Raw genomic sequence first — 17,634 nt, 5'->3', positions numbered from 1 at the left:
CATATCTACTACCATGCTTTTCCTTGTTGCCAATTTATTTGTGGCAGGGTTTTAAAAAAAATGTATTAGTTGAGGCCCAGATTTTCCGTCCGGATTGCGCTACTTTTTTGGCACAAGCCCAAATCCTAATCTCATTTTTTAAGTATCATAGTGCACTTAAATGTACTCATCATGCACCTGATAAACATATGTGTGAGATCTTAATATCTGATGCCACGTCTTGTGATGTCACTTCCAGTGATGCCACATGGAATGTCACACGTCGTGATGTCATGGGGTTTGATGGCACATGTCATGATGTCACTTGCATACTGCCTAACTTGGCCAGTCCCCCCACTTCTTTTTTTAGGACTTGTGCCCTGAAGCACAGGCTTTCAGAATCAATCAAAATCTTGCTCACCATCACATCAGACTCCAACATGCAGGTCTCTTTTGTCAATAGCGGGACCTGCATTTTGTATCGCCTGGCCAAATACTGTCGTGGGAAAAAATGTGCGTGGCAGTGTGTGACCAGACATCTCTGTGAATCGGGCTTTTAGTAGAGGCTGTTGCGTATACAGTTCTAAATGGCTCTTTGTGGCTTCAGTTCAGCAGAAAATCCACAGATACTGCCTGTCAGGGCCAGTCTGGGTTTGTAAAAATCCGCTCTCGATGCCAACGCGTCTTCCTTAATTGTCTCTTGTTTGTGTTCCTCACTGACGATGGATATTCAGACTGTCTTCCATTGGCAACTTTTCAAAAAGCAACTGTGTCTTTTTTTTGCTGAATATTTGGTCTGGTCTTGTTTTGTTTTTCTTTGTTAATTAGCGGCGGTGATTTAGTGTGCAAACAAGTAAAAGTTCACTGCGCTGTGGCACAAATCACACCGAAATCCCATTCATCAGCCGAGAGTAATTAATCACGACCTTCGGCAATCTATTACATCTATCTTCGTTTTATTATTCCGCTAATTTACAACGTTATTAAAAACAGTTCTCGTTATTATAAATACGTAAAGCCATAAACCAATGTCTACGGAAAGGCTTAGTCTCAAACCATTCCTTCACATAATTTCAGCTTCCTACTGCCACACATAGCTAAATGACGGTTCTCTTTATTGCCCTGACCAATTTCTCTCGCCCAATATTATTAGCCAGTTCGACTCGATACTTGCATATTGTTTTTACACTTTGCCCGTCTTACCAACCATTTCATCAATTTGTTCACCGTTATCCGATTTGTCTTTTTTATACGGGGGGCAACAATGTAGTTTAATATTCGTTTTATTATGTAAAATGGCATAAAAAATACTTTTTCTCCCAGCTAAGATTTGCAGGTTTAATTCCTTTGAGTTGACAGCCAAATTAGTAGATTAAAGAAGCTTAATGGATAAAGAGTACCAAATCTAAAGGAACAAATATATAATAAGTAGGTTGAACTAATTAACTGACAAGTCTCAGTGAACGACGACATAGGCAACTATGTCACAGACACAACCCTATCATAAGCTTGACGTTATTGGACACGGGTGTACTTCTGGTCTGTCCCTGTCTAGTTTTCAATTTATTTATTTGCAATACTTTTTATTCAGTGGCCCAGAAGTGCATTTACACATCTAATTTGCTTTTGATTTTCTAATTACTCCTATTTTATAAATGTTATGAATTACACACTGCATCCAGGTTTCAATAAAATACAGAGGCAGATTTACAAGCCCCTTGCGCCACTCTTGCGTCACTTTTAACATGGGAAAAGTGACGCAAAAGTGGCGCAATGGGCTTATAAATAAGCCCCACAGTGTTTAAGCGCTCACTGCTGACATCTGGAGGTGACCTGAAGATAGGAGGTGCAGATCACGGCACGGACTTTCATGATTCCAAGTTTAATAATGAAATGAGTGCCAGGTTAGAGTGAATATGAATAATTACTTTCAACACGGGTGCACCTAAAGAACTTTACCGAGAGCAACACTTCCTAAGCCTATTTCCTGCTAGAGTTTCTTTTCAGCTTGAACAAAAGCACAATGTTATAGGTCTTAAGCACTGGAGAGACGTTCTCAGCTCCTTGAAGCTCATACACAGTGAACAAAGGTCAAACGGTGAGTGGTTATACTTGAGACATGAAAGAGTATCAACGTTACTGTCCCGTAGGCCCTGCTCAGACACAAAATGGAGCTTACAGGACAGTGAGTCCCATGCTGGGAACTTGTTTCAGGTGTATGCTTTATCACACAATAAATACACAAGGTGCATGGCCAAGCAAGATGGCCGAACAGACGTGCTAAGGGGAAGCTACCCGGCACCCAGTCATGATTCTCCTATATCTTGATGCCTCCTGGGTAGGATTGCCCCAACAGTTTCCCCTGACAATATGCCCTGTGGGGGGCAGAACATTTCTCGACTCTCGATTCCCAGGGGCCTGGAATTTGAGGCTGCTGCAGGCACCAGAGGCCCTTGGGAGCCAGGCCTAGCTGTGATCTGGGGCTGCAAGTTGTCAAGTGGGCCCAGGAGTTAGCCTGGAGTGAGGGTCCAGAGCAGAGTTGCTGTGCCTGGCCCGGGGGTTGAAGGTGGCCCATGCCACAAGGCTGCTGTGCAACAGTGCAGCATGTGGGATGCCAGATGAGGGCCTGCGAGGCTGACATCCAAGGGGGTGGATGCACAGCCATCTAGACTTGTTGCAGTTTGCTGTTCTGGGCCCGCCTGGGGGACAAGGCTTTGCATCAGACGGAATTTGCCGATAGGAGGCCTGTAGGATGGGGCCTGTGGTGGCATGGCCTCTGGCATGGACAAGTGCTGAGGTGAGTTGCCTTCCCCCCATTGCTGGAGTGAGGTGACAGTAGGGGATGTGTGAGGTCTGGCCCCTTACAACAAACTGATGTGACCCTGGGAGCCCTGATGACTCTGGTGAATGGATTTGGGGTCATTTGGAGGGCACCTTGACTGCTCTGAGGGGTGCTGTTGTGGCTGCCTGGGGGGGGCCTGAGGGGCCTCTGAGAGGTCTGATCTAGGTCGCAGCCTCAGTGGAGGAGCATCGAGCACCAGGTAAGCGACTTGGGGACCGAGAGCCAGGATCTACACCGGTGCCTGACAGTGTGGAGCTGGTTGGGGGGAGTTCCTCTTCTTCCCTACCCCCACACAGATTAGGCTGTTGTCTTGGCCTGGAGCTTATTGGGCACTGAGTCTTTGTGCCTGGGAGAGTGAAAACCCCTGGGTGGGGCTTTGAGAGGTTCTGAGCTGGGGCCTGAGAATGGATAAAGTTGTTGTGAGGCTTCAATGAGGACAATCCTGCTGAGGACAGGGCCTGTGCTGGTCCCGTTGCTGTGTAGTTTGTGGTGAGGGGTGGCTTCTGACATTGCATCCGGTAGTGAACCTCCTGTCGCTGACCGCATAAAGCACCCTGGTGAAACATAGACATTGGCTCCCGGATGCAGTTATCCTGCAATTCTGTTCCTCCTGTTACTGATTAGAATACCCTATGATGGTGTACTGCAAGGTCTCATGAGAGTCACAGCAGTTGTGCATGGACCAATTCACAGGTTCGCGCAAAACCGGCCCGCAAACAGCAGAGGAGTGGAGTGCTCCCTCACCTTTGCAGATCCTGGCAGGAATAGAAAGTTCCAGATGGGTCCTGAAGCACAAAATGGGTGCTATTACTATTGAAGTAAACCTTCTTCGTGCATCCATTAGAGAGGTGTCCGAATGCTCCAAAGAAACTGAGGAGAAAGTACTGGTACTCAGGCAGGAGGTAACATATTTGAAAGTCACTGTACTCACATTATCGGAATGAAAGGCCTTTCTTAATGAGTGCCTGGAAGAAGCTGAAGGGAGATACAGGAGTTGCAATTAGCACTTTTGGGGATTTCTGGAGCAACTATTGGAGGATGCTATGCAACTGTTCCTTGAATAATGGCTTACTTGAATTGAGAGCGGTGCTCTTTAACTTCTTTGTGATTGAAAAAGTCCATTGAGCATTGGCCAATCACCTTTCGCCTGGCGGTGATTACCAAAATTCTTAACAACAAGGACAGAGATGCTATTTTACAGTGGACCAGGAGGAATGGCCTACGGTTTTGAAGGTAATGCGGTACATATATACCCAAATTATATACGTAGGGTTCAGGCACAAAGACAATCCTTTTTGGCTGTCAAACAAAGTCTACGACTGCTGGAGCTGTGCTACAAGATTCTCTAGCCGGTGAAGGTGATAGAAGGGGTCTTCTTCACCTTCCCTGAGGAAGCCTGGGAATGGCTGGATTGGAAGTGTGGCTCTAGACCTGGCGGCGCTCCAGATGGAGGTTCCTGTGGACACGTTCTAGGGAAAGACCCAGCCTCAGTCGAACGGCACAGATGGGGAATGATGGGCATGGAAGGAGTGAGATGCATAGAGGTATGGGCAGATGGCAAACTGGATGCGGTCGAGGAAGATGCCCAAAGCGTGACTGGTACTTTGGACAAAACTGGCACACAGATCTCCACCCTGGACATGAACATCTGACTATTCAGAATTCAGCGGTTGTCAAAAGGGAGGAAGGACAGTCCTCAAAAGAAAGAGGGATTCATTGGTTGATTTGCAGGTGCTGCTGCTGTTCACACTTTAAATAAAGAACAAATAAAGCCATGATTGGTCCAAGAGGACTACATTGAAGGAGGATAATGGGAAAGAAATCCACCCCACAGTGAGTGAACCCCAGCTGGGTGTTGAGATATCATAGTATATATCAACCTGATACCATTTTGGACACGTCATATGTGTCTTTATTTCAATACATTCAAGGCTGTCATTTGGTCTGTTTTAGTCCTGAGGAAGACCCGACATGATGTATAGTCAATAACACTTGAACATAGGGTCGAAATGTCGATGAAATTATGGTATGTCCTATGTCAGCTATTCTTGGAAATATGTGATGAAGATATAAGGTTACACTGAACAAAAATTGTTTTGGACATTGATTGTATGTGGTTCTCATATCTGTGTATGTGATCACTGGTAGATTTTGATTTTCACTTTGCATAGGTTAATGTGATATATTGTTCATTATGTTTTCTGGACAGCTTTGAAAAACGAAATATGAAAAGAGATATGTATGTTTAGATATATGAAACATAATATATTAAAACAATAATTTGATATTTCTGTTGTGTCAGTGGCTTTAAGATATCTTTTTCTTGGAAGATTTGTGTCAGGAGAAGTTTCCCAGATGTTGAAGGGATCAATTATAGGCCAATCCAGTATCTATTGTTTAATGAACAACATTATTTACAATTAGTTTACCCGACGGAACTGTTTGTAGCTCATATCTGTATATCCAGGTTCTGAGGAACACAGGGTAACCCCATTATATTTAATGGCATGCCATATTCCAGACATGGAAGTCAAGGCAAAGAGACTAAAGTGACGCTAGCTGTATACCGCACAGAGGAGGCACCATGTTAGTGTTCACCTCAAAGGTTCCTCTTGTGAGGGGTGCACGGGGTTCCACTGATACCTAAACGTATCCTTATAGGTGAGTTCAATCATTTACGGCACCTGTCTATAGGGTACCACTGCCCCTCATGAATCAGATGTCAGCTCAATGCCTCCAGAGAAAGTCAGATCAGATAGCCTGTCCTCCTTCACTAATACGCTCTTACGAGCGAAGGCACGGGTTCACAGTCGGAATTTGGTGCACATTCTTAAGGAAGTGGCATGATGCAAATGGGACAGTGATCCTTTTTCTGTAAAACAGCCTCGGTTTCCGAGTCACCATTTTGTTTATGATAGTGGTATTAATCTTTTCAGTTGAATAGTGAGCCTTTCCTGCAAAGCACCACTCTGGTAAGAACAGCACGCTGTTGTCTCAAGGAGCAGGTCTCTGATTTCACATGACCTATATAAATGTTAATTTAAAAAATATTGTGAGTTGAATCTTAAAATGGGAATGGTCTCAAGCAGTGGAAGATGCTTCTCTTCAGCACTTCAAATACACTGAATAAACACTCATTGAAACCTTGAGCCAGAAGGGAATTACCTTGCAATTTCGAAGTTTGACTAACCTTCTGTACTTCATTATTCACAGAAATAAGGGAATTGGAATCAAGATATTGCAAATCTAAAATTAAGTATTACAAATCACACAGAAGGCAAATTAGATGTCTCAGTCATATCAGTCTCTGTAATGCTGTGCAAATGAGGCTGTTAGTGCCATCCTTATTGTACCGGTCTGGTTCAGACCCACTTGATCGCAGTGCAATAGAATCGAGAAGGTTGGAGGATGCCTTGTAGGAAGCAAAGAAAAAGCAGTACTGTGATTGTCGACATTAGAAAACAGAGCGGTTGTGAAAATGTTATATGCCATCTATTACTCGCTCTGTAATGCAAAACTGTTAGAATTACAGGGGTCTTGTCAAGTCTTCAGGGCCCCAATGTCACTTATCGCTCTTTTTGTGACTCTGTTTTAGAGTTTACCTTGTGAAATGGCGGAGGAAGGAGTTTGACTCAGTGCCTGCCGCGGCCCGTGGAGGTAAGAGCGGTGGGACTGGGTGGGTGGGATTTCGACGTACAATGACAAGGGAAAATTAAATAAATAATTAATGTTCCCTTGCCATCGTCCATTGAAATCCCCTCCCCCCCACTTGGCCCCACCTGCACCGGCCACTGCTGCTCAGAAGAGTGCCAGCGAAATTTGAGGTTTCTTCATCTCCAACTCAGACGTGAATACATTCACAGAAACACAGTCTGAGATACACTTTAATTTAAAAAAACACTGTGTTTCTATGTATAGACCAGCGGGTTTTGTGGGCACCATGCTCAGATTAAAGTGTTAACATCCAACCGCTACAACCATTAGCCAGTGGGTTTCAGAGACTGTACTTTAGTCCCATGTCCAGCTTCAATTCATTTGACAAGAGAATTAGTCGCCTTTTAACTGGCTGCCCCTCCCAGCATGCCAACTGTTCAGCTTGAAACTTTAACTAACATGAACTTTGAGGACAAGCAATTGATTGGCAGTTTCATCCTGACGACATGAACCACCCAGCAATCCCAAAGAATGATAGTCCAACCACATGTATGAGGCACTGTCACCGTGGCCTTCACTGACAGCAAGTCAAAGAATGGATGGAGGTTCTGGGAAAGAGAGTTGAGAGTGAGACCAGGGCCCTCTGTGCAGTCATAGCAGCTGATAGGAAGGGCTATTTCAATTTCAAGCATAATAGACCGGCCCATCCATTAAGACAGAGGAGTGTGGCCCCACTGCTCTCTCAGCAGTGCAAAATGGAAAAATAAAATAATAATAACAATGTTATCATTTTATTTTTCAGTGTTGAACCAGGGCGGGGCTATTCTATCCTGATGAACAGCAGCAATCAGCAAGGAGAAGGAGTGGTGGGCACCATAAGTGCGCATGATGGCTTGGCCAGCCGTCTTAGGACGGCCAAACCATCATGTGCACTTAGCATTTCTCCACCCAATCGTGTCACACAGCTGGGTGAGAACAGTCCAAGGCACTGTCTGGGTGGCAAACAAAGCCACTCAGACAAATCACAATGCTGCTGTGATACTATTACCAGCATGACAGCAACGTTGTGATTGGCTTAGGGGAGTCTGGGAGCCTGTGTGCTGCCAGGAGTCTGGAACAGAAGACGATGGAGGAGAGGCAGCAACTGTACACAGTTAAGGGATCTTTTATTTTCACTTTTCAACACCCACCCCCCTCCCGCTGCCTTACCACTTCTGGTCACCAGCAGCTGCCACTGGAAGCAGGATCTCTTTTTTGACCAGAAAGATGCTGCGACCCCCTTCCTTGGCAAAATGCATCTTGCTCCATAGTTCTCTAGAGGCATTTTCTGAGCGGAAAATTACAAGAAGTATGCTAGGTCATATGCATAGATGGTGTGCAGAGCTCAGTGTGAGCAGTAAAATAAGGTGCAGTCTGTGTGATGCTGCTGGTAGAACGAATGACCCTACTAACAACTGCAGTCCCTAGCTCTGCCCCACCATGGTTTTGTCCCCTAGGGAGAGACACAACAGACTTTTAATATATCCGATTGTTAGGGTTCACACATCGTACCCATTTTATTAGGTAATTACAGCGGATATCCGCCATTAACTGATCACTTTAGTGAGGTATGTGCCATGCACAGAATTCTGATTTGGAACACATACATAGCCGCTTACTGTGTTAGTGGTTCGAAGTCACTGCAGAGGTAACATCTTTTGATAGGTTTAAAAATCTATAGCATGACAATTATTTAAAAAGTGTCCTTTTCACCTTCCAAGTAACATACTGTATACACGAGTCATGTTCTGACTGATGATCACTTAATGTACTTTTATCATAGTGTATTTCTATGTGGCTATAGTGGACTTCTGAGACTGTTGGCAGTAGCAAAGTGAATTAATATTAGAACAAAATAAATGCTGAATTTAGATAGGGCTGTATGCCTGCCAAATGCTCACATATGCAACTATGGAATCGTCCTTCTGTATTTAGAGGCGCACGCTCAGAAGCAGACATTGTTTGCATGAAATTGAAATAAATATATTCAAAAGACCTGTGTTAATTTTGATGACATTTCCACATTGCAAATATCCAATATGCTCCATTGTGACATCCCAATTGTCAGTTTTGTTATATTTCCTTTATTGCCTGCAGTGATGACTTCATGGCTAGATTGTGCCTTATCTTTTTAGTGATTTGGCTTATGAGAAGCAAACCTTGGCCCATATGAAAAGCAAACAGGTAAGTTTAGGTTGGCATGGTGCCAGCTAACTCTGCTGATGTCTACATGGAAACACAATGCTTTTTTTCTTTATTGTGCATCTCAGAAATTGGTTCTTTGATTGTGTTCTCAAGACTAATAAGAAACACTGAAAATGGTGAGAAATGTTAATTTCTCTCCACGCTCTTTGCCTGCACTTGTGATGAATTTATATAATCAGAGAGGGGGATGAGGAGTGGAAATCCAGGAGTAAACCCTCACAATTATTATACAACAATAATGAATACTCCTGCTTGTATGGTTTGAATCAAGTTATATATCTGAAGTGTATTGTTCTAGTCAAGGGTGGCATACTTCATCATAGGGCTCATCCTACTCAATTTGGAGTGTCAATATGGGCTACAACACTCGAAACAGGGACGCGCTTAGGATGTAAACAAAGAGTGGGGTCAGAGTCCTCTATGGAGATTGGTGTGGGTGAACAAAGGAGTGAAGTGATGCAGAGGGCAAACAAGAAGACTGTTACAACTTCCTTGTGGTGGAATATATGATTTCTTCTTGTACCCAGGGGGTAGAAGATAAAAGGAAGGTGGGGGTTATTTTTGACCTGATCGGGCGTGCAACGTTTCAGCCTACATTGCACCCACAAGCTAGATGTGCCCTGAATTAATCATGGCCATTTAAGAATACACCAACACATGCCTCACATTTAAATGGGGGGTTTTCTTTACCAGCTGCCTCCACTATCGCAACATCTTTACTGCTTTCTAGAATAGTACAAGGATCAACTTTGAGCTGATAGGACATTGCAGTAATGTTGCATATATTTTGATTGCAAAATCATAAATCCAGTAAATCAATGTCTTAAATGACAAACTAGAACTGCACAATGAACGTTCCTTGAGAAGAACATGTTCACCACAGATAGCCACCAATCAACTGCTTCAATCTTCATATTGTGAATCAAGGAGGAAGGCTGCAAAAGACTGACTCATGATCCCCCCTAAAATAAGGCACAGAAGCATGTTATGTATCTTTTATGTTGGTTTTTTGTAACATGCTGCTAAACATCAAATGGAAGCCTCATAGTGCACCTTTTATGTCAACAGCAGCACAGAACTTTCATCATGTTTGCCCTCAAGAGGAATATATGTCTCCATTCCTGTAAATTCTATAATTCTTGATATGTTAGTGTTTGCTTTATACCAGTTGGCTTTCTAATAGTCTGAAATTCAGTTTAGTTGAAACAAAACTGAGTTCAGTTGTAATACAAATTCTTCATGAGCTACCACTGAGGTGAGGAGGAAGAAATTGAAAGTCCACTTCTCATTTTGCCTTGTGACAACATCTCTTTCAGAAGGCTATGAGGCAAGCAGCAGTTACTGGGCCAATTGTGGAGGTTATGGCCTTTTACTTCTGCTGCCCTGGGGTCCGACCCACTATGGGTCCTAGGTAAATGGGCCTTGCATTATCCCTTTCAGCACTTGACTTCCAGTGGTACCTTGGGTTGAGTAGTCCTAGGCCCTTTTAGGGGGAGGTAGGTTTAAGGCATACACAGGCGCAACATTCAAAGTACAAACAATAATGATAATAATCTGATTGTCTAATCATATACTTGCTTTTATGAAAAAAGGGAGCATTTTAATGTAAACTCCCAAATCGTAGAAGCAACCTATTAAGTGATCCCTACAGTCTCTTGAGGTTGGCAAGGTTGTGTCATCCAGGATGGAATGCCTGAGTCCCTCTTTCCCTTTTAGTGGGTTTGGATATTTTTCATTCAATTATGGAGATGACTTCCAGATATGGCCTACACTAGTCCCCATGTCACAAAGTCTAAGTTTGGCTTTAAGGATCAAAGTTAGCAATTCTAGGTGACAAGTCCCCGGCAGGTCCAAGAGTCTTGAACAGTCTTAACTAACCAGATTGAAGACGGTAGGCACATGGTGACAAGGGTGCTTCTTTGCAGGCTCTGGACTCCAAATGCTAAGGGCCCATGACCTCTTGCAGTCTTTCTATAATTATACGTCAGGCCTCCACAGTCTTGGGATGCCCATGTCAGTGCCAGACATCCTCTCTCTGCTGCTGCAGTAATTGTCCTACAGAGCATCCTTGGCATGATGATCCAGGGCGATGGCCCTGACTTCACGGTGGACCCCTCCTGGCACACAAGGGTCACCGACTTCATCTCACACATGGACCATGAACTTATCTTCATGGGGCTCTCCCCATAACATACACTGAGTTTTAGCACATACACAGGCAATGCCAATAGCTTTATGGTGCACTTTCTTTGCATGTGAGGGTCACCTACTTCAGAGAGCACTGGGGCAGCTGTCCTTGTGGCCCCTTCTTGGCACACAGGGGTTACTGATCTCAGATCTAGCAAGTACAACAGTCCACATTTTCACAATAGTGAGCGGACGGCCTGCACTCTTGTAATGGTCCCAACTGGACAGGGTTTCTCATACTTTGCTCAAGGGATCTACTCAGCAGGATACCAACTGTGTCCTGCTCCCTCCAAGCGCTTTACTCCATCTCAGAGGATGCTGGTCTTGGCAGGCAGAAGGCTGGTGCTCCAAGTTTAGGAGAAGAAATTGAAAAAGTCCTCTCAATCAGAGCTTGGTGAAATTACCTAAATCCATTCTGCTGAATTCTAGGCTGAGATCCGTGCAAGTCTGTAAATCTGTGCATATTCCATGAAATATTTTGACGCTTATTCCATAAATTGCCTGCATTCCACATCTTTGACACATTATAACATAACTTAACGTAACATAACATGTGTATTTGTAAAGTGCACAACCACCCAGAAGAGCATATTGGCACTGAATAGCAGAAGTTTATTGTTAAACATTGTTGAAGCAGAAGATGTCATGCACTTAAATGAACGTGTAGAATCCACTTCCACTTTGGACTGCAACTTAGCTTGATTTAAAGAGGTAGAGACCATTTTAGTCATGCTGAAGATGTATGTTATGAAACTTCTCACATTGTAGGTAAACATTGATAATGCTGCACAAAGTTTGAAAAAGTACTCAAGAGGTATTTTCTAATGGTAATGTCTAATTAGAAGTGTCATACCAAATAATGTTAATGACATGACGCCTTTGGTGGCTGATTGAAATTCCACCATATTAGCAGTGAACTACTGCTTTTGAGGTCTAATATGCCTACCCAATTGGCACTCATCGCTCCAACCACTGGTCTCTTTTTGAAGGAGTATACAGTTTGACCCAGGTAGAACATGCTTGTCTTAATATGGCAAATTTCATTCAATCTAAGTGCATGGGATCATCTAGCTCTCTATTTGGGCTCAATCACTGACACATTTCAGGTCTCCTCCGTTAGTTACATACTTTTTTACACGTATTGAAATCGAGAACCAGTAGAAACTGCATATCTTGGTTCCTACTATAGATACAAACTTCATCTTGTGAGTTGCTTACCCGGGACTTCATTTAACATCTTGTATATTTCTGCCACTTTTGTCCCACATCAAAACTCCCTGCGCAACATGCAAACGTACTAGTGACCTTTGAAAAAGAGAAGAATACTCGAAACGCGTCAGGTCAAGGAACATTTACCCAGAAATGTGGATGCGAGTTTCCTGCTTTGAAAATAAAAACTGTCTGGTTTACATCTGCTGTTGTGTGTGCTTCTGAAGCTGTTGGGCATTTGTTGGTACATTAATTGCACGGCAGCCCTGCCGTGGGATGCTGCACCATCCACAAGAGTGAAAGGAGGCTGCGTGGTGGGAACTGAGTCTCCACTCGTGATGCAGTACAGCAGTTAGCGATATTAGAACTCGCTGATGCATTCAGGAGCCCACTGAGGGTTTTATTATGCTTTTAATAGTATGGTGGTATCGCAGGACCTACTAAAGGGAATGAGTTGGTTTGGGACAAGACTACAGATCCCAGAAATCATTGTGAGCACTATGCACGGCCCACTAATGGGCGGTATTTAACTGGCAATCAGTTTGATTCAAAACTCCCTGCGCAACATGCATACGTACTAGTGACCTTTGAAAAAGAGAAGAATACTCGAAACGCGTCAGGTCAAGGAACATTTACCCAGAAATGTGGATGCAAGTTTCCTGCTTTGAAAATAACAACCGTCTGGTTTTTATCTGCTGTTGTGTGCGCTTCTGAAGCTTTCGGGCATTTGTTGGTATATATATATATATATATATATATAAATGTAAAATTTGTATACAATTGTTTCGGGGGTAACCCCCTTACACCCCTTCTTTGTAAAAACCCTTACCTACCTTTACCCCTGCCCACCCCTGGATCCTAATAAACCCTTTTCCTCTACAGACTTCTTAACCCTAAAATCATTACTCCCTTTACCTCTACCCAACCCTTATTCCTAAAATCACCCTTACTCTTCATTACCTCTTCCCACCCCGTAACCCTAAAATCACCTTTACCGACCTTTACTTCAACCACCCCAAAACCTTAAAATAACCTCTACCACCTTTCAGTCCATCCACAATTAACCCTCAAAAAACACTTACGAGGTGAGTAAGGGCACACAAAATAAAGACGTATGCAAACTAAAGGCCATGTGGACTAAAACCTATGGAGTATAGGTTACATACCCTATATTTCACTGTTTAAAGTTGGATATCATGAACTTTCTATTCAGGAAGTATCTCAAAACCCTCAACAGCAACAAGTAATGGATTTAGAGCTCTTGCATGCTTCTTACGTTTTTCACTCTAAATCACGCATAACTCAAACAATCAGGAACTCCACATTTTGCACACTTTGAGGCAGTGCTTAATTTGTCCAAAAAAAGAAAATGAGCCAGGGCCCTCATCAGGAGGCCGCTGCCGCTTGCACCACCTATTGCCCCACCAGAACTGCCAGTGACAATATCAACCCAACTACTAACCATCACACACCTACAATAGTGACAATTCCAGGCCCCCAAATCTAAACAAATAGCTTGGGTAACAGGTATGAGTCATTTTTAGAGTATATTGATTAATAAACAATTGTTGTTATGCTGATCTCTAAATTAAACAACAGTGCCAACATGTAGCAACCTGTCATAAGTGCCGGTGTTGTCAATTAGGTGCAGGTGCTGAGCACCTGAAACCACTGGCTCAAATTAAGCACTTCTTTGAGGACGTTTTACTGGCAACCCTGAGGAAATGTGTCCTTGTTAGAAATGGGGATCTTGAATTGGCAGAGGTAGGTACCTTTGTCGAAGTAGAGAACCCTTGCATCTAGTCAGTATAAGGGGGATACACACTTTAGAAAACCCCTGCTCACCCTCTTGGTAGCTTGGCACGAGCAGACAGGCTTATCCCAAAGGCAATGTGTAATGTATTGGTCCTCAAAAAACACCATAAATGGACATCATACCAGTTTAGAAAAATCTAAACCAAACAAGACTAAAACGACAAAAATCCAACATACAGGTAGTAAAATACGAAATTAGAACAGTTACTAAAAAATAGTACTTGGAGCAAACAAATAGCTCCACCTGGGGCTATTACGACGTTGTGACAATAATCTAAAGTCAGCACCGACCGCCAAGTGCGCGGTGTCAGGCACGGAGTCACACAGACCCCCAAACAACAGTACCTTGCAACAAAGTCTTTGGACATTGTGGAGATGAGGCGTTGGTGTTGAGGTCGAGGCTGGCCCCATGGCTACCACGTGGGAGACGAGATGTTGTGTCTTAGAGGCGACGACATGCCGAGTCCAGGACAGGGGACGTCGGTTGCATCCGCAGTGAGGCATCACTTCCGGTGAGGCGATGCGCAGTCTAAGTCTCGTGGAGTCACCCTCAGTGGTTATCGGCTTCATGATAACGGTATGCAGGCGCTGGCGGTGAATGTATTGGTGCAAGCGCTGGTGTCGGGAAGGCCGATAATGGCAGGAGTCGAAGGGTGTCAGAGCTACAGTGCAGGCGGGGCAGTGCATCATGCACTTCACAAGCGGTGCCCCTGTCTTCGGTGCAAATCGTGGCATCACTGACGGAGTCGGAAATTATTTTTGTTTGCTTCTTTTAGGTTTCTTCCAGCTTCCAACAGCAGGAACAAACTCCAAAGGCCCAAAACTGGAATAGGCACCTCCTGGCATGTCAGAAGTAACAAAATGTTACAAAGTAATTCCAATGTTAGCCCATGGGACAGATAGCCTTTCAATAGTAAAAAAAGAAATACACGGTGTTAGACCTGGCTTTAACAGTGGGTTTATACCCAGATTTATTTGCATTGTGGCCTTCTGTTTCTGACCTGTTTTTGTTGGTTTTATGACTCTGGGCACTTTACCACTGCTGATCGGTGCTAAAGTGTTGTTATGGATTGGTGTTTCTACAATTGGCTGATTTGATTTACTAGTCATTCCCAGTACAGTGCACTGTGTGTGCTGAGGGCCTGTAAATCAAATGCTGCTAGTGGGCCTGCAGCACTGATTGTGCCACCCACATAAGCAGCCTGTAAATGTAACTCAGGCCTGCCATTGCAGAGACTGTGTGCAGTCTGGTACTGCCATGTCGACTTGGCAAGTGCACACACTTGCCAGGCCCTACCCTTCCCTTTTCTTACATGTTAGTCACCCCTAAGGTAGGCCCAAGGTACCCCTGTGGGAAGGGTGCAGTGCATGTGAAAGGTAGGACATGCTCTGGTGTATGTGTCATGTACTGATAGTGAAATACTGCCACTTTGGTTTTTCACTATTGCGAGGCTATTTGTTCCCATAGGATAGAATTGGGAGTTTACTTATAACATCTTATAAACACAACCACCCCTAGGAACAAGGCAGGAAAATAAAATGTTGTATGCCTCAACTCAGAATGTAGGTATTTTCTTGCTTAGCCATCCAGTGTGCCTTTGCTAGGATGTGTATTGACGGTCTGGCTTTGGAGTGACACTGGTTGGGGTTGTGCGGTGGCTCCAGATAGTCTGGATGAGTGAGGGCATCTGAATAGGGCAGGTCTGCATTTAGAGTGGTGGGAGGAGATTTCTCTGGCACCTGAATAGGTCCTGTCTGCATTACACAATGCTGTCTCCACCTCCTGCCGGCAGCTGGACCAGAGCAGACAGTACTGGTTTTGGTTGGGCAAAGAGCTTCTCTGCCATCAGGAACAAAGGATTTTGCTGTATAAACATTGGGTCCCAGACTTTTGGATCACTTCTGGGAATCAAGAGGAACCTTTGCCAAGGAGAAGAGACAAAGAAGTGGAGGAGGAATACTGCCCCTGTGCAGTTTGCTGTCTGGGGATGGCCTGCAGTGGCTACTTGCTGCCAAGGAAAGGAGAAAGGACTTTGCTGTTTGCTGTGTCCCCTGCTTCAGGAAGATCTCCAAGGGCTTGAAACTGAGTTTGCCTCCCATTCTTGAAGTCTCAGGGACACAATGACTTCACCACCAGTTCCCCTGAACTTCCTTGCTGGGAGTTCTGACCTGCTAAGAGGTGCCTGCGGTTGTTTTGGACCTCTGGAGGCTGTTTGCCGCTGGGAAGAGTTACGCAACTTCGAGAAGCGCGATGCATCCGCACCTGTTGCCGATGCATTGCCAAAGAAATCTATGCAACGCCTGGCCGCGGCTCGAAAAATTGCCGCACTGCGCAACAAGTGCACCAATTTTCAAAGTCCGAGATGACTGCACCAATTCCGACACAAGGACTGCTGTACAGCTGCAAGAACCCAAGCATCATCATGGATCATCGCATCGAATCGTGGCGCCAAGTCTGTCTAACCTTTGGGGGATGAAGAGAAACCGACGCATCACCTTCCCACGCAGTAAGAAACCGATGCATTACCTCCTCTCCGGTAAGGAACTGACACATCACCTCTCCTGCGCAGCAGTAAGGAACCAAAGCATCACCTCCCCCAGAGCAAGGAACCAACACATCACCTTCCCTGAGTGTAAGGAACTGACGCATCACCTTCCTTGCAACCCTTTTTGTTTGTGTGTGTGACGCATTGAAGGTACTTCGTGTGCCAACTAGAGAACCCCATTTCTAACACAAAGTATTTCACTATGAGGACATGTCACACACACCAGTACATGTCCTAACTTTCACATACACTCCACACTGCCCATGGGGGTACTATGGGCCTACCTGAGGGGTGCCTTACATGCAGGAGAGGGAAGGTTAGGACCTGGCAAGTGGGTGCAGTTGCCAGATCAACATGGCAGTTCAATAACTGCGCGTGCAGACACTGCAATGGCAGGTCTGAGTTACATTTGGAAGTCTACTTGTGTGGGTGGCACAATCAGTGCTGCAGGCCCACTAGCAGCAATTTGCAAGCCCTGGGCACACCCAGTGCACTTTACTAGGGGCTTATCAGGAAATCAAATATGCCTGTCATGGATAACCAATCATGATAACAATTTATCCAGGGAGCACTTGCACTTTGACACTGATCAGCAGTGGCAAAGTGTCCAAAGCATTTAAGCCAGCAAAAACAAATCCAACACAGCATCAAAAATACAGGGGGTAGAAGGAAAAAACGTGTGGGGAAACAATGCCAAGGAGGCCAAGTCTAACAGCCCTTTTGCTCCCTTTGTTGGAATTTTAGATCTTCTCTAAAAAATATCTTGAATATCATACATATTTTGATCACAGGAGAATGGTGTCTTTTACTCTATTTGTTTTGTAGGAAATCGGAGTTCTGCCCACCTATTGCAAGAAGAAAATTTGAGATTAATAGCCTATGTGTAAACACTCTTGATAGGTTATATATTATTTCAACATTCCATGAGCATAGAAATTGAGTGAGCAATGTAATTTTTAGTTTATGAAGAAATATGATTGAATTAGGAAATGTCACACATTTCCATTTCACATTGAGTATCTGAATTGTTTGGAAAGAGTAGACTTCCCCCACCATAACAGTGTTCATGAGGTTGCTAGTGAGCAGTGCCTTACCTGTGAGCTACCCACTTGACTACTGCAATTTGGGCAGGCAATTATAGGGACCGCAAAACGCTCC

General features: G+C 44.3%; 1 protein-coding gene across 2 annotated transcripts in view; it reads right to left on the bottom strand.

Annotated features, from left to right (window-relative positions):
* Positions 1-17,634, bottom strand: part of LRRTM4 (leucine rich repeat transmembrane neuronal 4) — a 1,708,634-nt gene that overhangs the window by 948,272 nt on the left and 742,728 nt on the right. The gene's annotated exons all lie outside the window — the stretch shown is intronic.

The sequence above is a fragment of the Triturus cristatus genome, chromosome 11 (genome assembly GCF_964204655.1).
Source record: "Triturus cristatus chromosome 11, aTriCri1.1, whole genome shotgun sequence".
NCBI lineage: Eukaryota > Metazoa > Chordata > Amphibia > Caudata > Salamandridae > Triturus > Triturus cristatus.
This window is presented reverse-complemented; position numbering and strand designations above follow the sequence as displayed.